Raw genomic sequence first — 24,041 nt, forward strand, 5'->3', positions numbered from 1 at the left:
GATTACTCTGTTCCCTGCGCTCTATTATATTGTTGCTGTAGCTACCTGAACTTGTAATTGTAGCTGTAAAATTGTGGCCCCCATCCCACTCAAGAGTTCATTGAGATTCTTGTTACAAACCACTTGTCACATAAAATTGGATTTAAAAGATCAATGAGGAGGTGTATCATATCAAGACATTTACTGAGCACCAGGACTGATGGGTAAGGTGATTTTTTTGTTTTGTTTTGTTTTGTTTTTTTTCTCCGCACAAAGGTGTTTAGGGCTAAGAGAGCAAGTGGGATCTGAAATGAAGCTTATGCTGTGCAGCCTAAGCCGCAGGCCGTGGCATGGTGCTGCGTGAACCTTAGCGGGTTTTGTTTTGTTTTGTTTTTTGTTAACCTTATTTGTACTAAAACTCCTTACTAGTGTGGCAGTGGCCCCTCCCTTCTAATTGCCCATTAGTTATTTATATGAAGACTTCTCCTATGCATTGTGAGTGCATTGATGATAGAATAATCAGATTAAAGATTCTTAAGCAAACTTACTAAAGAAGGCAGCTAATTTTTTTTTTTCCAGGTACTTTTAATGTGCCAGATACTAGGCTAGGGACTTGGCACGGGTCCCAGAACTCTGTCCAACTCTGTTCCTATCTGTTCATCCTCTCTGCTATGTCTGCCAGTGCTCATATCAGCTCTGATTCTGCTTCCAAATAATGTCAAACTTCAGTTTTAAAGTAAAAGTGTAAGTCTCCATGGAATTGAAGCAGGAGCTGAAGGATGGATAGGGACTGGGATATACAAGGGAGAGAGGCAGGATAGAAAAAGTCATCCAAATTTAGCTGTGGCAGAACTGGGTTATTTTTATTTTGGCCAATAAGCAAAATTCAGAAAAGGATCTTTTCCCTTTTGTTAACTTTAAAATAAAGAGACCTCTGACGGTGTCACTGCAGTGGTTTTAGGCACTATATTTATTCTCGTAAGGGGAGTGAAAGAAAGAAAAATTGATGGAGCCAGGTCTCTTTGCTTGGGTTGTAACTTCTCTTTCTCATCATTTGAACCATTCCCACCTGTGAACCAGGCTAGTGGAGGGGACCTGGTTCTCAGCGAGAGACAAGAAGTCATGCATCCACGTGGGCCCTCCCTTCCATTTGCCCACACAGATAGGCATTGTGGGGTCTCAGGCAGGTCCCTTAGCCTCTCTTCATCAATGTCGTAGGTTCTCACTGTGATCAGAACTTTATATGTATCAATTGGTTTAATCGTCATAACAATTCTAAGAAATATTGCAGGGTTGAGTAATGCTCCTATTATTCTAATTTTACAGAAAAAAATGAGAGTAACTGTCTAAAAGAGGTACAATTATTAAGTGGCCGAGTTTCATCTAGAAAATGGGACTTGACCATTTCCGGGAAGGAGGCGCATCTTCTCAGTTTCATGTTGGTACTTGGACCTCTACTTCTATGAAGTCTAAGTTACCAAATGAATTGATTTATTATTTATTATTAGCCAGTGTTTAAAGCTTTATCTTTCAGGATTTTAAATCAAGCATGTAAGTGTGGCATTTGTTCGGCCTTATAGGCTGTGACACCTTCTGTACATACATGGTTTAAGGAACTAGGGAATCCTGAGGTGAGGTGGAAGCGGCAACCCCAACGCTGCTGTACTGACATCAGCTACTGGGGGACAAAGTGAGCCCCAGGAAAGCCCAGTAGAGGTTCTCAGCTAGTAGAAAGGAAAGCATTGACTCAGCATCTCTCATGTTCCAGAAAAGTAAAAAGACACATTTTGGACAGTAACGGAGAGACTTTCTGCTTATGAACACCTTGGCTGCAGTTGGGAAAGAAGAACTAAACAAAGTAGGCTTACGAATCAAGCCCTTCTGTATCCGTGATGTCTGCTATAAATAAAGATAGACTTGCAGATGGGACCCTGGAAACGCTAAGACAGTTTTAGGTAAGTGTGTGTGTATGTGAGTTTCTTTAGTTTGGAATATAAAATGAATCATTATTCTTTTTTTTTTGAGACAGGGTCTCAGTCACCCAGGCTGGAGTGCAGTGGTGTGATCTTGGCTCACTGCAACCACAGCCTCCTGGGTTCAAGCGATTCTCCTGCTTCAACCTCCCGAGTAACTGTGAGTACAGGCGTATGTCACCAAGTCCAGCTAATTTTTGTATTTTTAGTAGAGATTGGCTGGTCTTGAACTCCTGGTATCAAGTGATCCACCTGCCTCGGCCTCCCAAAGTACTGGGATGAAAGGTGTGAGCCACGGCGCCCGGCCCATTATTCATTTTTAATAGGCAATTTGTATGACACTGGCTCCTAAATTACAAAATGCAATTGCAAAAATAGTCTCTTTTCTGAGAGAGGTCTTTTTAGTTTGACAGCTTCATACATCTTGGACCTTCTTGATACAAAGTTATTGTGTTGGTTCCTATCACCAGTAGAGAACACTGGAAAGTCTGCTCACTGTTTACAATGATTTACTAGTGATCTTCTAGTCTGATGCCATCATTGCCTGCTGGTGGGCTGGAGGTAACAGTCAATGGTTCTCAACTGTAAGAATTCTTGCTCTTCCAGTATTAAGGTTACTTAATTATCCTGTTCCAATCTGATACCCTGATACCAGGGACTCAGATCACATAGAGCTTCTTTCTAATAGACTTACCCCCAAACTCCATTATTTGTCTTCCATGGCACCCAAGATATTTTCTTGGGTTAAGACTATAATACCAGGATTTCTGGGTCAGCAAGTCTTTAAATATCCACATCATCCAGTGCCTGGAGCTAGTCCTTACCAAAGACTTTGGGTATTAGCTTTGTTTTCCTTGCATCACACCTGGTGGAGAGGCGTAAATTCAATAGGATCTCTGTAAATTGGTGTTAATACATCCTCTGTAGCTACTCCTACTGCTTCCAACCCCAGTGGAGAAAATGGAGAAGTGAGGGTCATATTAGGAATCTCTGCTTCCACAAGCCAGGGCTGAGGGACTAAGTGGCTAAGTTGGCTGGAGTTCCTGGGTCAACAGGGACTTCCCTAAGGGGACTTTCCCCTGAGCCAAAATGAGTCAACAGCTGCAAGCTAAGGGATTGAAACTTCAACCAGTCATACAGGGAGTTTAAGCTTTAGCTGCAGTCTGATGTTTTTAACCAATCAAGCCCACTAACCCACAAGCAAATAGAAAATAAGTTAATTCTACAGGACAGAAAAAGGAAACGGGGAGGGGTCATAAGGGGTTATAAGCATAAGACACACAAGCAAGAAACGGCAACCCTTCCGGGTCCCCTTCCACGCGTGGAAGCTTTACTTTCGCTTTCGTTTTCCTTACGCTTTAATAAATCTTGGGGCAGCACACTCTTTGGGTCCGCGCCTTTGTCTGAAGTCTGCGCGTTTCTCTAATCGAGCTGTAACACTCGCTGTTGTGGTCCACGGCTTCATTCCTTGAAGCCCGTGAGATCACAAACCCTTCAGTCAAGAAAAACCTTCGATCGGAAGAGGACTTCTCGTCTCTGGGCCATGTATCTACTATTGCAGTTCCCACAAGTGAACTTCATACCTCCATTAGTCAGATGTTTTCCTTTTCTTTTTTATTCCCAAAACTCACTTATTTCTTGTCTCTGTTGAATGGCAGCTGGACTGACCACTGTGTATCTCCAACTGTCTGCATTGACCATTCTTCCCGTTGGTCACTTGATTACATGTATCTAATGTGTCTAGCTATTTTTTGCATAGAGGCTGATTACAGCTGCAGGAACTGAGGGGGCTTGACTTTTGATAGAAACTCTGGATCATGTCCCAGAACCACTTTAAGAGATTGGACTCATGAGACCCCTTGTTTTGGGCAGGGCCCTTGATGGCTATGTCAGTTTTTCACAGAGCGGGTTATAACAGGGGACTAGATAGTAAAATGTTTAGGTGAAAGAGGAGGCAGAAGACAGAGATTCATTTGCACTGGAAGCTTGGTAACTCTGAGGTGTTAGAAGTGGAGAAAATGATTGGAAAGCCATAGAAGGATGATCAGGAGGTCAGTTTGGATGAGTACTGATTATATGACTTAGTTGTTAAAAGTTTAGGCTATGTATTCAAACAGATGAGGTTTTGAATCCCAGATCTGACATCGATTATCTGACTTTCAGTAAATTAGTTAATCTTTCTAGGATCCAGTTTTCTCAACCATAAATAGAGGGTAGAAGAGATCGTAAGTTGCAAGGTTGGTATATGAACTAAATAAGACAACTCATGCACAACACCCAGTTCCTGGCCCCGGTAAGACCCTCTAATTGTTGTCAAGGCCCCATTTTGAGGCTATTGGTTAAATTGCTAATGGATACATGAATCTTCATTGATAATATTAAAATCTAAAAATATTTGATGTCACAAAGCCTATATCCAAGAAGGTTGAGAAATTTTTATATGATTTGATTATACATTTTTATATGATTTCATTTAATTTGAAAGCCTTAGATAGTATTCCTAGTGATCATTTTTGGAAACAAAAAGAAAAGGCAATACCTTCATGGAGAGGGCTAAGAAATAAAGTATAAATATTGCCTATATAATTAGTTTTATTTCCATCTGCACCTTCATTTTTCAGCCTCACCCTAATCCTGGGCTCTGCTGTGGATTTGAGGCAGGAAATGGGACTTGAATCCCTTTATCCTTTTCCCCTGCTAGCTGTCCTAGTGACATTTTGTGGACTGAGAGAAGGAAGTGGAAAGCAAGGGGAGGAAGAGAAAGGAGAAGTGGATGGTAATGAATCAGAAGTCAGTGAAGGGATGACAAGGGGGCAGAGGAAGGAAAATGGAGACTTAGTCACTAAATGGTGAAAGAAAAGCCCCACTCCGAGACACTGTATGCTAATGTGCCCAATCTAGCATCCCTTAATGCCTTAACATTTCTCTGTATCCTCCATGCATTCTGGCACAGTCTTTGCCTCAGGCATGCAAATTTGCATTTTTCCCTTGACACTCTTTTAATATGCACTTGTACAAGTAGCTTTCTAAATTTGCCTGAAATAAAACATTTGCAAGGTATTTTAGAAGGCTTATGAAGAACTGGATTGGAGTTAAGCTTAATTATTATTTTACCCACTTTCTTCTTTTTTTATTTTAATTTCTAAAGAAACCGCTAAACTGTCCATAATTTGAGAAAGTAAAAAATATTAAAAATAACTATAACCCAGAGACTATCTTTCACTGGCAGAAAGATGGATGAGATGGTTGGTTCTAAGTTAATTAAAAACATTTGTAAATATTGCAAGTACTATGTTAGAACTCTAGAATGTGTAAGTGTATGCAATATCTCAAAACCCCCTCTACTTTTATATGGATGGAGAAGGGCTGCCTCTTGGAGGTGAAGTCCAACTATTTATCCCGATTAGATTAACATCTTCACAAATTTTGCTTTAGCTCCTTTCATTCACTAATCACTAGTCAGTTCCACACTTTCAAAGGACCTGATTACATGGCTTGTAGAATTAACAACAATCTAGGAAATCATTAGGCCTTTATTCTCAGGTTTTTAACATGATGAGGTACAACAGCTTTGAGTTGGGCTGACAGTGAGACCAAATGTTTTAAATAGGTAGAAGGCTGCATGAGGGGCTAAGGGGGCAGAGCCCTGAAAGCATTGTAGGTAGAGGTTGGTCCTTTTGTGGTGGTAACTGCCTCAGAGACTGATGAATGCCTGGGGGCAAAGCTAAAATTTCAATAGAAATGATTATAATTTATCCCATGTTCATTATGAACCTTGCTCATCTGGTTTCTTAACCTCTTTCTTGCAGCCCTCTTAGAGTAAATTTACTTCCTTCTTACCGTATTAGTGTTTTGATGAAAATAGTAGAGTTGCTCAGAATTTTTATTTTAACCAGTACGGTTTAGGTGTTCAGAGCACAGACTTGGGGTTAAAGAAACATTCTGGGTTGAATTTTGCTTCCATCTTTCACCAAGTTCTAGTTTTGTGTAGATTAACTTGCCTAAACTTACTGTAGCTGAATAAATGCCAACTTCCTTATCTGTAATCTGGGAATAACAATGCCTGCCTAATAGTGTTGTTGTAATGTATTAAGGTGTCTAAGAAAAATTCAAAGTCGGATGCGGAATATAGTGTTTATGGAGCTAGTGAGTTGGTGACTCATACGCACAAGATTTGGTTTTGCCAAAAGCAGAGAAAACAAGTTTTCAGGATTGCCAGTTAAGCAGTTAGAGGGAAAGGTAAGTTGAATGAGGGAGATGGAGAGGGTGCCATTCTCTGTGCCATGATGTAGTTCTTCAGTTTGATATTGGATCCAGTGGACAGAGAGATGGGAACTAGAATTACACAGAAAGTGCTACTTAAAGGTTCAAGTTATAGCATGGTACCCTTTGGGAGAGAAGGGCATTCTCCTTTTGCGTGGACCACAGTGTTGCTGTGACATCTTAATGACTTTTGGCTCTGAGAGTAGCAAGAGACAGCCCTGCAATGGGTGTTCCCATGGTGAACACGGACCAAGGCAGTCTTCAGCTTGATGAAACTTTAGACACTCTAGGGCCCTGACCTCCCTTTTCTTAGAACGTTTACTTTAGAAAGCCTGTAATTTCAAATTCCTTCTCTGCTCCTTTGAGATATATATCATTTTAAAGGCTTCTGGCCAGCTTTATAACCTATGAGTATCTTTCTCAAGGACTTGGGAGCCATCCCTTTGAAACGTAATCATCAAGGAAGATAGAATCCCTCTCGCTCAGTCTCTGTGGTGAGACAGACGCCTAGCTTTGGTGGGCATCTTGCTCCACATTATAAAACTGCCTGTTGACGTGAAGATAAGTGCACGTTTACTTTTCCTTTAGGTAAAGCCAATGAACAAACACGGACATCTTGAATTCTCCCTCTTTGAGTATTGCCAATTAGCAAACACAGATAGCTTGAGTTTTCCCTTTCAGCTCTTAAAAATCTTCTTGTCCTTTGTTTCAGTGGAGTTAAGTTCAGACTTAGTTCTGGCCTCTCTCCCTTAGTGCAATAGCTTTGAATAGCAATTTCTTTGCCTGTTTGACTTTGTCCTGTGCCAATTTTTGTTTTGACAACACCTTCCACTGTGGCAGCGGCAGGCACATTCCTGTGGCTTAGAGGGCAATGGGGGCTGATCATATGAAAAAGAGACATAATGAACAAAAATATTTAAAAAGTTTGCCTTAGGGTGATTTGAGCTTAGGGTCAGTTTGTCCTGAGATGGTAGGCACCCTATGGAAATTCAAGAGTGGAGGCAGGGGATATTTAGATTTCTATTGTTAATGTCACTGCATTACTGTTCAAAAACTTATAAGGACATTAAGGCTACAAAAAATTAGGTAATACAATTAAAGAGACTACTACTGAAACAGATTAAGCCCTTACTAGGTGACAGTTACTGTTATTACTTATTCACAAACACACCAGTATTTATTGAGAGTCTACTGTGTACTAGATGCTTTCTTAGGCACTAGGGATACAGCAGTGAACAACAACAATAATAAAACAAAGCTCTGCTCTCATGAAGCATATATTTTAAGTGAGGGAGAAAAGTGAGCAAATAATGCAAGTTCAGATGATGATACTCATTATGGGAAAATACAGACAGCCAGAGGTTGGAGAGAAGTTAAGGAAGAAGCCATTACAGTCATTTTGTCAGCATTCTAGTAGTCCAGTTACAACTCAAACCCCAGTGTTTTGGATATACACCAAGAGATGACATGAGTCCTCTGGCTGACCCTGATAAATCACAGCATCACAGGGTCTCAGTAGCCCTGAGTGGCTTTATTTCACCTGGCCTGCATCTCCTGCTGTGACATCAGGGTTGGCCCTGCACAGCAAAGACAGAAATCATCTTTGAGTGTTGTTTTCTCATCAAATAGTCTGTCCATGAAGTAGCCCCTGTTTTCCTATAACTTTCTCTTGCCACACTGAGTGCTCAATTGGCCTCTTCAGTAGGGTCGCCACTGCTGGTACTCATTGCCCGATCTGTTGCTTAGACTCAGGACCTGTACCGAAGGGTGGGTGCCCAAACCATACCAGTTGGTAAATATTTTGAATCGTACTCCTGCTCTTAAGCTCATATCAATGAAGCTAATTTTTAAAGTCTGACGCAGTCTAGGCAGGCACATTCCTATTCAAACTTTGTCTATATTCTTGCCCATCTTTCTCTATAACATGAGAAAGAAACTACTCAGCACACCTTTCCCCCACATTTCCACCTGAGATTTTGTCCCTATCCTTAATTCGGCTTTCCTGTGACTCTTACTAAACGATCACTTGTTAATGCAGGCACCAGGGCTTACTGGTCTTTGCTTCATAGAAACTAATTGATTTTGCTCTTCATGGAGAGACGCTCAATGAGTGTGCCAATTAAGAAACAACATCCCGACTTGTTTCTTTCCCTGTAGGAATGAAGTAGAATTTTAAAGAAATTGTTGTGAGCTCTTTAACACATTCATCTGACATGTCATGTGAATTGGTTGGGAGACTTTTAATCTTTAAATTTGAAACATTTCTCAGCTGGGGAGAAACCACTTTCAGTAACAGCTTCCCTAGGCTACTTAGATTGTTTCCAAGCCCAGACCCATTCTGAGAGAATTTTCTGATTCTGTAGGTCTCTCTTAGCCATAGATTTATAAAAGGCATCAGGACTATAAAATTGGGGGTGACAGGATAATATATGCAATTTTCCAGTTACTTCATGAAAACGGCTGTAGTGACAGTGGATCAAAAATCATTCATATTTTTTCCAGTGAGCACTACATGCGTGCTTGGTATTTAATACCCAGATGAAAACTGCCTGAATGGTACCAACAAATACAAAATTAAAATCTGTTGAAGGTCCTTGTTTAGACTGTGCATACTATGAACATATGGGAGACATTATTGTGATGAGTGATTTTGTCTTTTTTATGTATATTCTGTTAATACAATTAACCTTTTATCAACTTTATTGAGGTATAATTGACAAAAATTGTATATATTCAAGCTGTACCACATGAGGTTTCGATTTATGTGTACACTGTGAAATGACTGTCAACCTAGGCATCACTTCAGAAAAGTACCCCCCTTTTACTGTGTGCTTATAATACTTAAGATCTTCTCTCTTAACAAATTTCAAGTGAAATAAGTCAGACGCAGAAAGACAAATACCTCCTTATTTCACTTACATGTGGAATCTAAGAAAAAGTCACAGAAATAAAGTAGAATTGTGGTTATCCGGGGTCAGGGTGGAAGAAATGGAAAGATATTAGTCAAAAGGTACAAACATTTGATTATAAGATAAATAAGTTTTGGAGACCTAAAGGACAGCATGGTGACTATAGTTAATAATAAAGTATTGTATGCATGAAAAATGCAGTTTACTTTCAAGCATTAATTGAAACAATTCACTTTGCAATTCTAAGCACCTGGAATTCTGTCCAAGCAGCCCTTGAACTGAATTTAGTGTCAGTTATAAACATAGGTGTGAACCGTCTGTAGTGGGGGCTTTGCTAATGTCTATTAATTAAGTTCTTTTTATTTTTTATTTTTCAGAGATGGAGTTTTTGCTCTCTTGCCCATGCTGGAGTGCAATGGTATGATCATACCTCACTGCAGCCTCGACCTCCTACGCTCAAGTGACCCTCCTGCTTCAGCTTTACAGAGTAGCTGGGACTACAGGTATGCGACACCATGCCTGGATAGTTTATTTTTATTTTTTAGAGACAGGGTCTCCCTATGTTGCCCAGGCTGGTCTCAAACTCCTGGTCTCAAGTGATCCTCCCACCTCGGCCTCCCAGAGTGCTGGAATTACAGACACAATCCATCTATTAGTTAAAGTTCTACTGAAATGAACAAGATGATACAAGTTAAGAGCCACTCCTTTTATAATATAAGTTATACCAAACAGTACACTGGAATGCTAGAGAATTACTGTACGGAGCCTGTCCAAATAAATGATCTCTGATAGGATTGTCCAACTAGCAATGAGTTTTAGTTCAAGCCCAGGTGGGGTCAGTGATGAATTTTTAGATTGACTCTTTCAATATGAACTGTTTGTGAGAATTATAAATATATACCTATACATAAAGTATGAATACAGTTATATTTTATATAATTTTAAAAGGCAAAATGCTTCTTAAAGAGACAGTTAAAATGTTAAAGTATGATTTTTTTTTGTTAGCATTTTTCCAACAGGTATGTGGCTAACAGTTGACTAAATCTACTTACTTACCGTTCTGGGCACAGAGCCAGACTACATTTCCCAGTATCCTTTGCAGTTACTGAATACTTGCCAATGGACTGTGAGTGAAAGTGAGGTGTGCTATTCTCAGTTAAAATTTTAAAGTACGATTTTTTTATTAGCATTTTTCCAACAGGTGTGTGGCTAACAGTTAACTAAATCTACTTACTCTTCTTTCTGGGCACACAGCTAGACTGCATTTGCCAGTATCCTTTACAATTACTGAATATTTGCCAATGGGCTGTGAGTGAAAGTGAGATTCAAGCTATTCTTAGGCTTGAATGTAACATATCGCCCATGGGTGCTAGACCCACCATGTTCTTTCTTCTTCAGGAGTGAGGCAGACACACTTGGTAACCTGGGAAATCAGGACTTGAAGATCGCAGAGACACATGAATCAATGGGTCCAAGTCCCTGAATCACTTATTGGAGAAGAGCTACTGGCAGAATAAAACTATCTATTTGAAAGTAAATATATGAGAATAAACTTACCCTGTCTGAGTCACTGTATGCTTTGGAGTTTACTAGAGTAGTCAAAATATGCTGTTTCTGATTTCCAGACAACCTTTAAATATGAATAGCTGCAGTCACCTGTTCTTCCTAATTCCTTTTACTATGGGTGTGCACAGTGCTTCTGTGTTTTGTCTGGTCTCTCTGACCACTTAGGTGTTCACTAAAGTGCCTTTTCTTACTGTCCTTTCAGAACTTGGACTAAGAGAGATTTTAGGCTTTGGAAAAGCTCAGAACTTTCAGCACATGTATATTATAAATTAAATGACTGATACCACATTGGGGTGGCTTGAGTACCTGTGGAAGTTCTTTTTAATGATAAGTGTTACAAAAGAATATACAAAGGAAGGGCAAATGGAAATGTAAAATGTACTCTCTTTCATCTCACTGTGTCCCGGAACAAAAGGAAAAGTTCTGGGTCATGATCAATATTTGAACATTATTTCAAAACATAAACCCTTCTCTGACTATCTTGCAGTAGTTACATCGTTCCCATAATCTCTGCCCAAATGCTTCTCTTTGATCTCTTTCTTCTCTCCTAACACTGACTTTTGCATCATGACGTTGAGAACTACTGAGACAGATTGAATAAAGGCAACAGTTTTCCAGTGCTGGAGAAACTCTAGCACACCGGAGTACAAGGATTTCCTAGGACTGTGAGCAGGGGTACACTGTGCTCCCCACAATGTTCATGTTGATGAGCATTATGCTATATTCTTAAGGGGCTCTAGGAGTGTAAAGTTGACTCTCTGTTTTCTCCCAAACATGCTAACATAGTGGGGAGACTGTCTCTCATTTATTGGCTTATGCTAGGGGAAGATGTATTATAAATTCAAAATATCTATCTTTTTTAGTTTCATACAACATAATGACTACTAAGCTAAAAACTGAAGAAATAATGAAAGTAAATAGAAAAATATTACTCCCTATAGATGTCTTCATATTAATCAACTTTAGATCAATGGAAAAAAAAAAACATAATTGTTAGGGGATAGCTTTGTGTCATGCAAGCTAATGTTAGGCAACAAAGGTGTACGCAATGGGGAGACATAGCCATAGGAAGAAACCACATAATTTCTGTCCTGTGAAATCTGGTAGAACACTTATTTAGGACATAGTCATCGACAAGAGAAGTAGTAGTAATAAAAGACTACATTTTTTTGAGACTTTCCTATGTGTTAGGCATCATCTCCCACAATCCTATAAATTTGGTATTATTGTAAACATATAATCAGAATACAATTACCCAGCAATCAAATAAATGGTACAAAAGGTTGAGTAATATGACTGATATAAAAGTCTAACAGAACTTAGAAAACTTAAGTATATCAAAGGTTGTATTATTTCAGATAATCCAACAAGTGGAAAAGAATATACTGAAAATATACTCATTGACATATTTGATTACATTTCTAATTTAATTAAACAAGAATGCAAAAAAGTATTGGGTATGGGTTGACCATTTGGAGAAGAGGCAGATGCATGTATCACAACACCGCCTCCCTGGCCTGCACAATATCTAATAGGTGCAGATAGTGCCTGTGATGCTGTTTGAGCAGGGAAGGAGGCTTTTGGGTATGAGAAATCCATTTGTGCCATGCCCAGGCCTTTTGTCATCAGGGTATAAATCAGTGGTCAGAGAGAATTTAGGAAAAAAAACCAAACTACATTTTTAATCAAGTACATTTACACATATCCAAGATGTTGCTTTCTACATGAATCAACAAGGTCATAGCCTCATAGAAAATCTATTTGCCTGTAGCCAGTCTCCTGCTTTGATTTAATTCTCTTTTATTAGGGATGTTTCTGATACTGAATACAGGGACCATGTTCACACAGTAATTTCACTGTAGTTCACACCTGAATCTTGATGGGGAGGCTGTGTGGTCAGTTTTGCAGCACCATTGGTCATATATATTTGTGTTGTTGATGATTTTGTACCCATAAAATAACTCACATATGATTTTTATCTAAGATACTGTCTTAGTTCAAGCTGCTAGAACAAAAATATCATGGACCTGATGACTTAAGCAACAGAAATGTATTTCTAACAGATCTGGAGGCTGGTAAGTGCAAGATGAAGTGCCCGCTAATTCGACTCTTGTGAAGGTCCTCTTCCTGGGTTGCAGATGGACGCATTCTTGCTTTATCCTCACATGGTGGAGAAAGATATCATCAGTCTCATGACTCTTCTTATAAGGACACTAATCCCATGCATAATTAGGGCTCTACTCTCATGACTCTAATTATCTTCCAAAGGCCCTGTTGCCACCTACTTTGAAAGTTCAGGTTTCAACATCCAAACTTTAGGGAGACACATTCAGTCCATGAGACATGCTGTATGTTGTTTACTCATAGAGAGCATCATCATCAATTAATAGCTTTTCTCCATGGGGACTGTTTCTTTTTCTTTTTTTTTTTTTCAGACGGAGTCTCACTCTGTCACCCAGGCTGGATTGCAATGGCATGCCCTGGGCTCACTGCAACCTCCGCTTCCCAGGTTCAATTGATTCTCCCACCTCAGGCTTCTGAGTAGCTGGGACTACAGGCACGTGCCACCACACCTGGCTATCTTCTGTATTTTTGGTAGAGATGGAGTTTCACTATGTTGGCCAGGCTGGTCTAGAACTCCTGACTTTGTGGTCCACCCACCTTGGCCTCCCAAAGTGCTGGGATTACAGGCATGAGCCACTGTGCCAGGCCGTCAGCTGGCTCTAATAATTAAAGTCATTGTTAGATTCTCTCACAGCACAACCCCGGGGCTCTAGTTGTGACAGTACAGACAATGAAAGCCCATTGGGTCTAAATTCTTTTGCTTAGCCACAGACACCTTTAAAAATATCCACGTTTTCTTGCAATAACAAAATATACAGGCTGACCTCGAGATTTTCTGCCTCAAGTAGAGTCAGCTACTCTCACTGATTTCTGGTTCTTCTTAGAAGGAATTATACAAAAAATATTCTGACGTTATGAATTTTAATCGACTTCTGTCTTTACTAAATATAGGATTCTTTTGGTCTTGCTTTGATAGGAGGATTTATTAATCTAATAGTCCTTTCCACACTCTTTCCACCTTTTTCCTAGAGCTGGAGATCTCCCCATGTCCTAAGAAACAACATGGCACAATAGTTAAGAGAATGTTTTCTGGAGTCAGACTGCCATCTTTTTTTTTCCAGCTTCACCATTGGCAGGCTACTCAATCTCTCTGTGCTTCAGTTTCCCTCTCTATAAAATACCTGATTGGGTTTTTGTCTTAGAATAACATGTAGTTCTCAGTGCTAAATAAACATTAGCTATCATTAATTTTGGAACTCCTTGTTTTATATTGTCATAGGAAACCACGGTTTCCAACTGAAATATTTCCTTCAAACTTGAAAATCTTCATTTTATTTTCATGTTTGTACTCTTGGCTCAATCATCCTGGAATTGGCTTAAAAGTGTACTGACCCCATGATTCTCCTTGCCAGCATCTCTTTAAAAGAATAATTGTCTAGTAAGAAGAAGAAATCTTAAAATATTTCCCAGGAAGCACCTAAATTTCACGGTAATAATATCCCTGGATTCTCATAAAAACACGAATAAAAAGTCAAACAACGGCAAATAGATTCTTTCAGATTTTGGTTTAAAATTCTTTTTTAATTATTTATGTTCTAGACCATTTAATTGTCATTTTTTCTCTATCACAAAAAACTTGACTGGTAAACTCCAAGTTTTAACAACTTTAAGCAGAAATACATCCATAATTCATTACTTTGGTAGTTTCCAATCTGACCTACAAATGTCAGAAATACAGTGAACTTGGTATCAAGAATCATCAGAAACTTTACAAAACTTCAGTTGCAACATTCATGTACAGCAGTTTTAGTAGGTTCCTAAAGTTTCATCATGTTACCTGGTTTACACAATTGCTGACCACAAAAATTAAATAAATCCTAGAAATACACAAACAAAAAGTTCCTTCATATTATATATTATTCACTTAGGCTCTAGTGACAAAACAGCCTTCAACAGGATCACATTCAAGGAGCCATTCTTGTGAATTCTGCTCATGATTTGCTTCTAGTTGCAATTAGGACATTTTTTTTTTTTTTTTGAGACATAGTCTCACTCTGTCGCCCAGGCTGGAGTGCAGTGGTGTGATCTCGGCTCACTGCAACCTCCACCTGCCGGGTTCAAGCGATACCCTTGCCTTAGCCTCCTGAATAGCTGGGATCACAGGGGTGTGCCACCAAGCCCGACTGATTTTTGTATTTTTAGTAGGGACAGGGTTTCAGCATGTTGGCCAGGCTGATCTCGAACTCCTGACTTCAGGTGATCCACCCGCCTTGGCCTCCCAAAGTGCTAGGATTACAGACGTGAGCCACTGCACCCGGCCTGCAATTAGGACTCTCTACAATCACCAGGAGCTTGCAAGGCACCAGAGTCACCAGGTTCCAACTTATCTTTCCTAACTTTATTATCACATTCTTTATGCAAATCACATACCCTGGAACGATAAATCTTTTTGTCTTTTCCCAGCCACGCCTGTAATTTCCTATGTCCACATGTTTGTTTACATAGATCTCCCCACTCAGAAAGCTCCTGTCCTTTTATTCTTTCTCTTGAAATCCCATTTCCACTTAAAGAGCTGACTTAGTTAAACAATTCCCCTTAAAGATGATCATTTTCATCCCAAGTGGAAATGTCTCTTCTCTACCAGAGTTTGTGCCATGTGTTACCATTTCTTATCTTTTTCATTTATTCCTTTTCCAAAAGATTTTAAACTCTTTGGCATCTGCTGACCATAACAGCTAGTTTGGTACATTACACTATACTTGGCATTCTAAGTATTGAAAGGGGAAAAAAACTGATTTTTACTTATTGGGAATAATGGCACAATGTACTAGAAGAGGCTGCATGGAATCAGTGGCTTAACAGCCTGTCCTAGCCCTACTCTCCACCACTTTGGAAAAGTCATCCTCTCTGACATTAGTGTTCTCAGCTCTAAAAGGAACAGGATGTACTGGGTAAACTTTTAAAGCTCTTCTTCCTCTAAAATTGCTTTTCTTGGTAATAACTTCTTACTCTTCACAAATGAAAGTGCACATTGATTGCTCATGCATAACCACTTTAAATTTGAAAAATATTTTACATGCAGCGTTTTACATTTGACAGGAAGTTATTGCTAGCAACTGATAACTGTGATGGTATATTTTAAAATATTTGGGTTCCACACAAAAGGGTTTAGCTATCAGAAGTATCAGAAGAATTTTATTTTATCGTCATTTGTTCCAAAGACTCTAACGATGGTGGTTTAGAAAGGAATCACTCTAACTTTTATAATATATGTTAAATGCTTGCAGCTTAGGTATATTGACTTTAAGATAGGACTGAAGAAAGAAGTATTCATTTAGTTCATTGATTTAAGTAAACATAAAATATTTCTTTGACATTTTCCCGAAGTTTGTTGTCTGTGTCATTAAAAAGAAAGATTAAATGTAATTTCTGACAGAGCCTCATTCACTCTTATTGCTTTTCCAATTAGAATATATTTCAATTCATGACTTCAAAAAATCAAGCAAGGAAATATAAAATTATGTTGATTTTAATAACATTTTAAGATTTTGCCCTATTCGAATTGCTTACTCTTATCTAAATTTAATTCAAAATCAGGGGAGTCGTCTTAATTACAATTATATAGAATCTTAGCTCTAAATGAATATAACACTGAAGATATGTTGCCTAAGTTAGCTCAATTTTACAGAAATTAACATTTCAATGTGTCTTCCTCCGAAATAAAAATATCTTTGGAGAAAACAATTATTCATGAAATAAAACATCTGGTGGAGTTGACTCAGAGATTCTCTGTGGAAACAGACACCTTTCTAATCAACGCTTCTGGAAAGCTGTTTGATGAAATACTTAACTAAAGTAAAGATTTTTAATGTTCCACAGGAATTTAGTCTTTCAGTGTTCTCTCCAGGTTTCTATTACTACATAGAGCTTGAAATCGATAGTATAGCTTTTCCTTTTCAATGGCATGAATAATTCTCAGGAAACTCTATATAATATATACATATATGTGTATATAAGGTATACTTCATAAAATATTAACCTCAAAGGGCTTTATTTTCCAATGTGCCAGGTTTTTCAAGCGTTGGTACTATTGATATGTTGGGCTGGATAATTATTTGTTGTGGAGGCTGTTCTGTGTACTACAGGATGTTCAGCAGCATCCCTGGCCTCTACCCACACGATGCCAACAGCACACAGCCTCTAACTCTCCCTGTGACAAACAAAAACCTTGCAGACTTTGCTAATGTCTTCTGGGACAAAATTGCCTCTGATTGACAACCACCATGTAAAAATACTACGTTAGTGCTAACTCTGCAGATAGCTCCTAGCAGTTGAAGCTCTGCTTCCACATGTATTACATTGGTGCAAAAGTAATTGTGGTTTTTGTCATTACTTTTTTTTTTAAAATGGCAAATACCACAATTACTTTTGCACCAACCTAATACTAGCAATATGGCCTTGAGCTAGCTAATTAAGCTCTTTGAGACTCAGTGTCTTTATCTGTAAAATGAGCATAATAATTATCTACCTTATTTGGCCATTATTATTATTAAATAAGATGATGCAGAAGGACTACTTAGAGGCGTGCTTGGAGTATAGTAAGCTCTTAACCAGCAGTGGAAATTATTCTTATTATAATCCCTATAGCTTTTGAATAAAACTTTAATTTTCACATAATGCAAGATTTAGAGGTTTTCTTACCAATTCTCTAAGAGCTATATTATTGATACTAATTAGTGGGTATTTTTTTTTTAATCCCAGTTGAAATAATTACATAGACAATTTCTCAAACTAGTTCTCAAGGGATATAAACAAGGGGCATGTGCCATAGCCTCTTGAGGATGAAATGTTGCCCACCATCCTGGGGATAGAATCTAGAATGTGTTGAGAGAAAAGCATTTTGTGATTTTTTTTTTTTTTCCATTACAGGCTTACTCAAGTGATGTGGTTGTGCTAAACTTTTACTTTAATAGTAATTGATACAAATGCTGATAGCTCAACGCCTCTAGGTTTCAGAACACAGCAGTAGCGGAGGCTGCATTTAAAATCCCAGCAGGACTTGATCTTATGCTTCCCATAAAACCAGAGGCTACAGCAGAAGAGGGTATGATTAAGACCAGTGCTCAATAACACCACAGGCACTCTCATGCTTGGAAATGGCAACTGAATCCTTTCCTTAAATTTGAGCTGAATGGAGTAACCTGACATCTTATTGAAATAAATACAGGTTGAGTCTTTTAAAATATGATCTTATGGTGCTGAGATGTTAAGGAAATAGATGCTTAAATCATCTCCCCGGTAGCATTTTTAAATTGCATTAAAATACAGATACTTAGCTCTCTACTTCCTGACATTTTAATTTAGTGAAATCTTAGGTACAGCTCTGGAACCTGATTCTTATGAAGCCCTCCGGGAGATTTTTAGAGTTTCAAACAGGTTGAGAAATATTGCCTAAAGAAACAGAGGGATACCTACAGAGCTTAAGTAAATTTCTGCAAATAAAATACAATTTCCCTGATGACTCTGATCATAAAATGAACAATTAATCTATTCGTTCATTTCATATGTATTTAATGAGAGTTTACAACAGGGTAAGATCTGAGCTAGCCACAGGGAATCCAGAGATGAACGAGATGGTCTTAGTTTCTGCTTTTGTGAAGATTGGTCAAGAGAGACTTACCATTCCACTCAGTTTGGCTAAACTTTAGACAGAGTTCTTCCTGACTATGGGTCCCTAAGTTCTCTTTTTTAGAGAACTTACTAGAAAACTTGTGATTGTAAATTATTTGTTTGCTCCTTTGAGATATAAATCTTTTCCAACCCAGGAATGTCTTTCTCAAGGATCTGGGCACCATCCTTTTAAATGTAATCAAGAAAAACAGGGCCTATCTCCGAGTCTCTACGGGAGGGTAGGAACCTAACTAGGATAAGTGCCAATTAGCAAATAGAAACTGTCTAATCACTTTGACCAACTTCCTTCTTAAAATCCTTCAGTACTTTTCCATAAGCTCACCCTAGCATTTAAAATTCCTGCCTCCTTTTGTTTCAGCAGAGTTGAGTTTAATCTTTGTCCTTTGTAACAATAGTTTTGACTCCTACTTCATTCATCTTGGAAAAGTGTTCTTTGCCTGGTAACTCTATGTGGTGTAAGATTTCTCTGTCCTTATCTATGTCATCGACTTTGATTTTATTGTTCATAAAAATCATCTGAGTTTGCCAATCCCCAAAAAATTTGGTCCAGTAGGTTTGAGTACGAAGATGTTACCTGCATTTGTAAGCACCCTGGGTGATATATGCATGACAAAGAGAGACCAGACATTGAGAAACATTGGTTTCCATGGTCCTACCATGCATTACATTAAGGAGTATACCATCTGGGATAAGTCACAAAGACCCAGGAGCTCACAGGCCAAGCATTGGTAAGTTTGAGAATCCAAATAAGTAAGTATAGTAATAAATTCAGAAACTTTGCACAAATAGGAATCCATAAGTTCATGATGATTATAAATATGTGAGTAAATAACTGGGGAGAAGGGAGGGCTCTTGGTCATTGTAGAAGGCTGAGTGATGACTGGTGAATGTGCAGGGCATGCTGGAGTATGAAAGTCATCATTGTGCAACCATTACAATGAAGATTGGTTCATGCAAGAATCACGGATGAGTGATAAATCACATGTGAAAATTTTTATGTAGAACAGGATATTGCACAGTCTTGAAGTATCTCCATACAGATTGCTTATCTATTGCAAGATAAGAAAATAATAACTACATACTGGAGTAGCTGGACTGTACCTTGGTCAGGTGATCAGAATTTATATCAACAAGGAAAAGCAGATGAACATGATGTGTCTCCACATGCGATATCCTAAGAAGACCATAAAACGAGTTGTGTAGCACTCTCGCTAAGAGTATGCAAATCAATATGCCTGCTAAGAATGCTAACATGAATCTAGTTCTGAGGAAACATTAGGAAAACCCCAAGTGATGATCCTTCTATTAACTGGAAGGAAATGTTCTTCAAAAATGTTATAAAAAGTAAAAGCTGAGAAACTCTTCCAGATTAAAGATTCAAGAAGCCTGAAAATTAAATGTAATGTGTGATCCTAAGTGGATCCTAAGTGGATCCTATACTGAAAGTACTGAAAAACAAAACAAAAGCTACACAGGTCTTTGTTCAATTGATAAAATTACAATAGTGTTAGTAGAATCTTAAATGTTAAAAACGACGTAGTAGTTATGCAAGAGAATATTCTAATTCTTAGGAAATACACACTGAAGCATTGACAGGTAAAGGGTCATGTTGTATGTAATTTATTCCTAGTAGTTCAGAAAAAAAAGCAGATAGATAACAAATAACAAAGATAAAGCAGATGGACAAAATATTAACAATGGCTGAATCTGAGTAAAACAGATACTTGTCTTCTTTGAACTATTCTTATAACTTTTTGCATGTTCAAAATTATTTCCAAGTAGAAAGGTAAAAGTATATCATCTTTTCTTAATAAATGTTTATATAATGAGAAAAACAGTAATTCCAGAAAGCAAAGCATTGTATTGCCTTTACACAGTTGTAATTATTATGCCTTTAGCCTTTACAGTAGATTGATGAAAGAGATGATTTTTGAACATTATTTATTCTGTTGTTTAACTGTCCCCCCAAACAACCAATTTATGCATTTCTCTAAGATTAAAGAACCAGGGAAAATCTTGATTAGGGAAAAGCTTTACTAAGAAAAACCATGCCAAGTTGGCTAGACTTGTGTTCCTTCAACATGAAGATCCTCAGAACCCTTTCATCTGTCCCTTTGCCTTGACTGTGTAGGGCTCCTTTGTTACATTGCAATCACTCTCTTAGTCTAGGCGGGCTGGTACAGAGATAGCATCTTTCTTCAAAGCCCCACTTTCTTCTTTCTTTTTTGTTTTTTTGAGACAGAGTCTCGCTCTGTTGCCCAGGTGGGAGTGCAGTGGCACAATCTCGGCTCACTGCAACCTCTGCCTCCCAGGTTCAAGTGATTCTCCTGTCTCAGCCTCCTGAGTAGCTGGGATTACAGGTGCCCGCCACTGCACGTGGCTAATTTTTGCATTTTTAGTAGAGACGGGGTTTCATCATCTTGGCCAGGCTGGTCTCGAACTCCTGACCTCATGATCCACCGGCCTCGGCCTCCCGAAGTGCTGGGATTACAGGCATGAGCCACTGCGTCTAGCCTCTTATTTTGTTTTTATGTTTGAGGTCTATATTAATGGGCTTCAACGTTTCACATGACAGTTTGGGAGTTAAGTGGTAAGCTGCTTCAAAATGTTGAAAAAAGTTACATTTTGAATAAATATGTAAAAGGAAATGCTATACTGAAACCAAACAATGCATTAGGCTTCTTCCACCAACATCGGAAGAAACTTTCAATCACAATTTGGGGAGCTGCCTGAGAAATGTACCTCAAACAGCATCACCACCCCTACCTTCAGCATGGTCACTGCCTAGCTGCCTATCACTTTACCCTGCTGACTTTCTAGATTGATGTGTATGTATTGTCTGTCCTCTCCTTTTGAAACACAAATTTTGTGAGAGCAAGAATTTTGCATGTCTTTTGTTTACGGCTAAAGCAATTCTTAGCAAATAAACTAATGACTGAGAGACAGAAGTACAAAGAGAGAGAGAGAGAGGCACAAAGAGTTTGAAGAGAGAGAGAGAGAGAGAGAAAGTGCATCTTGCCATAAAATCATTCTCAGCTATTTATTTAAGAGCCAAGGTAAGATTTCCCATTTTATAACAGTTTTTACCTCTGTACCATGATATACATATTCTAAATGCAAACACACATATATACATAGAAACATACATAAATATGTATGTACGTATATGTATATACGTGTATGAATATATGAATATGTATGTGTATGTGTGTATTTCCATCTTTGCTGATTTACAAGTCAGATATTGTCTTACTCATCACCCTCATCAAGAGCAAGGGAATGGAGATTGAGGGACTGTGTGTGGTATTTTATTTGTTTATTTGTTTAATTAACAAGCTCTCCAGGTCTTAAGAAAGGAGAAAATATCTAACCTTAATAATCTGTTTTAAATGTGGGCTTGTTTTCATTTTATTTTTTGTGGCAGGTGAAAGAGGACACTGCAGGGGATGCTGAAAAGATCAGAATCCAGGAGAAAGGAGGAGAAGCAGGAGCAGCAGAGGCCTGACAGCCCCACAGGTCTGGACAGAGTGTCGGCTGGTGTCTGGGCAGGACCCAGTGAAAACGCCTGGAGAAGGAAGGGAGTGGAAGAAATCCAAGGCCATTTGTGCTGCTGGGAGTCGTCACCAGCGGGAGATCCAGCAGGCTGACTTCCCACTGCACTCTGCAGGGAAACACAGAGAACAGTGGAAAGCAAGAAGGAAGAGAAGGCCCTAAAGTTAAACAGTGTGCACTGCAAAGGGATTTTCGTCATGCAAAGGACTTTAGATTTTATCCTGTAAAGACTCACTGAAGAATTTTAAGCAAAGGAGTGACACAATCAGATTGCCAGTTTAAAGAGTTATCTGGAATCAGTGTGGAGAAGAGTTTGGAGAAAAGGAATAAAGAGGTAGGGAAATCAGAGCTATTCACGAAAACCTGAGGTATGCCAGTAGCAGCCCTTTCCTTTACACATGATAGAATTTTCTGAATTTAAAAAAAAATTAGAGAGATAGCCGAATGCAGATTTCTTCTTAGTGAAAAAAAAACCCACATACATGTTTTTAAAAATTGTTGGGGTCCGCATGTTTCCTAAACAAAGGAATGAACACACAAGACAACACAAGACAAGACAAACATGGCGGCCGTCTCAAATGGCGCGCTCTGCTTTATTTTATACAGTCGTTTGTGGAATGTTGCCAAGTCACAAGACACATTGTTGTTTTTCTGACCTTTCCCTGACTTTCTGGATTTTCAAGATGTTTGCACATAAACAGCCCCCAACGCCCTGTTTCGTTTGCAAGAGCAGGACTTATCGGGAACGCCCTGCTTCGTTTGCAAGAGCAGGACTTATCAGGAATGTCTCGTTTGCGAGCACATAGTCCTCTACAAAAATTAATCATTGTTCACACTCTTCTGAGTGTTGGGACCATTAAAAAATCTCTTTTTGTTTCTGGCCATGGATCATTAAAGCAGCTGACTTTTATTTTTAATTCACTAATGTCTAGGGTGTTAATCTCTTCTACCAGGCTACTGATAAATTTGGTTTTAGACCCTTATCAATTTCAATTGATGCCATGATGAAATGATGAAATATCAGGCTGTAGCTGTTACTTTCTACTGAAGAGTTAATCCATTTTGTTATTTGCTCAGTAGTGAATCCAGAGCCGTAATACTTCATTGTTCTTTTGACGGTGACAGCCACATTTATTATAAGCCACCTATTAATTCCACAATGCTTCCTTAAGCTCAAGGACCAGTCAGTTCCCCAGACACTTATCTTCTGGAAGTTTGATGTTTGTAGTAGGGAGCCATGGTAAGGGAGAGCACAGATGTAGCTGTTGAAAATTGGAGTGTTTGTGTGATAGAATTCACAGGTAAGATCTTTGAGCAAGTAGGTGGAATTGACACACACTGTCCAGTGTATCATCGGGCATAGCCAAAGTATAAACCACCAAGGAACATGGGTGTGAATTGGAAGGGATGAAGGAGACTCTCCAAAAGGAGTAATTCCCAAAGGTAATTCCAGACATCTAATTGGCAATGCATAGAATGATTCCAGGATGTCTACTTTTGGCTGTATTTGAACTCTTTACTGTGTTCTCTCAGAAGAGTAAAATAAAAAGTCAGTTCAACTAGGCTATTGAGTCTTAGTTGTAGCAAATGCGGAGCAACTAGAAGGCTGAATAACACGCTCATAACCCTTTCAGAACTTCATCTATCATAATATTACTTTTCTCCTGTTTCTTCCAGCCCTTTCTATATAAGCTTAACACACACATTTTAGTTACTGTATCTATGACTGACATGTTTCTTAGGTAATTAACTTATTTGTCTACCTCTACCTGACACATCTTTATGAGCTTTTCCTTTCTTTACAAGCTGCTGAATTATTCATTAACTGTGCTTAGCATATCTTACGAGTTTCATCTCTCCCACTTGTTTTTCTTATCCTATTTGGCAGAATTGAATATTATCAATGCAGCAAACGTGCATTGCAGTAGATGTTAAATAGGAGGCTTTTGATCATGTTATTGTAATGATTGAGTCATAGCAGCAGTAACTGATAAATGCAAGCAATTTAGGTAATAAACCAAATGGAATCATAGAGTCCAGAAAA

At 38.6% G+C, this 24,041-nt stretch overlaps 2 long non-coding RNA genes across 2 annotated transcripts in view; both read left to right on the forward strand.

Moving 5' to 3' along the window:
• Window positions 1-9,538, forward strand: part of LOC103884317 — a 30,362-nt gene extending 20,824 nt beyond the window's left edge. Inside the window, exons 2-3 of the long non-coding RNA XR_646863.4 lie at window positions 1,748-1,934; window positions 9,502-9,538. This is a non-coding gene — a long non-coding RNA (uncharacterized LOC103884317). The remainder of the gene's footprint in view (window positions 1-1,747; window positions 1,935-9,501) is intronic.
• Window positions 9,539-9,582: 44 nt separating this feature from the next.
• Window positions 9,583-10,690, forward strand: LOC116274206. The gene is made up of 2 exons (XR_004182816.1): window positions 9,583-9,627; window positions 10,523-10,690. It is a non-coding gene; the product is annotated as an uncharacterized LOC116274206 (long non-coding RNA).
• The last annotated feature ends 13,351 nt before the right edge of the window (window positions 10,691-24,041 follow it).

This window comes from Papio anubis, chromosome 3 (genome assembly GCF_008728515.1).
Source record: "Papio anubis isolate 15944 chromosome 3, Panubis1.0, whole genome shotgun sequence".
NCBI classification, from domain to species: domain Eukaryota; kingdom Metazoa; phylum Chordata; class Mammalia; order Primates; family Cercopithecidae; genus Papio; species Papio anubis.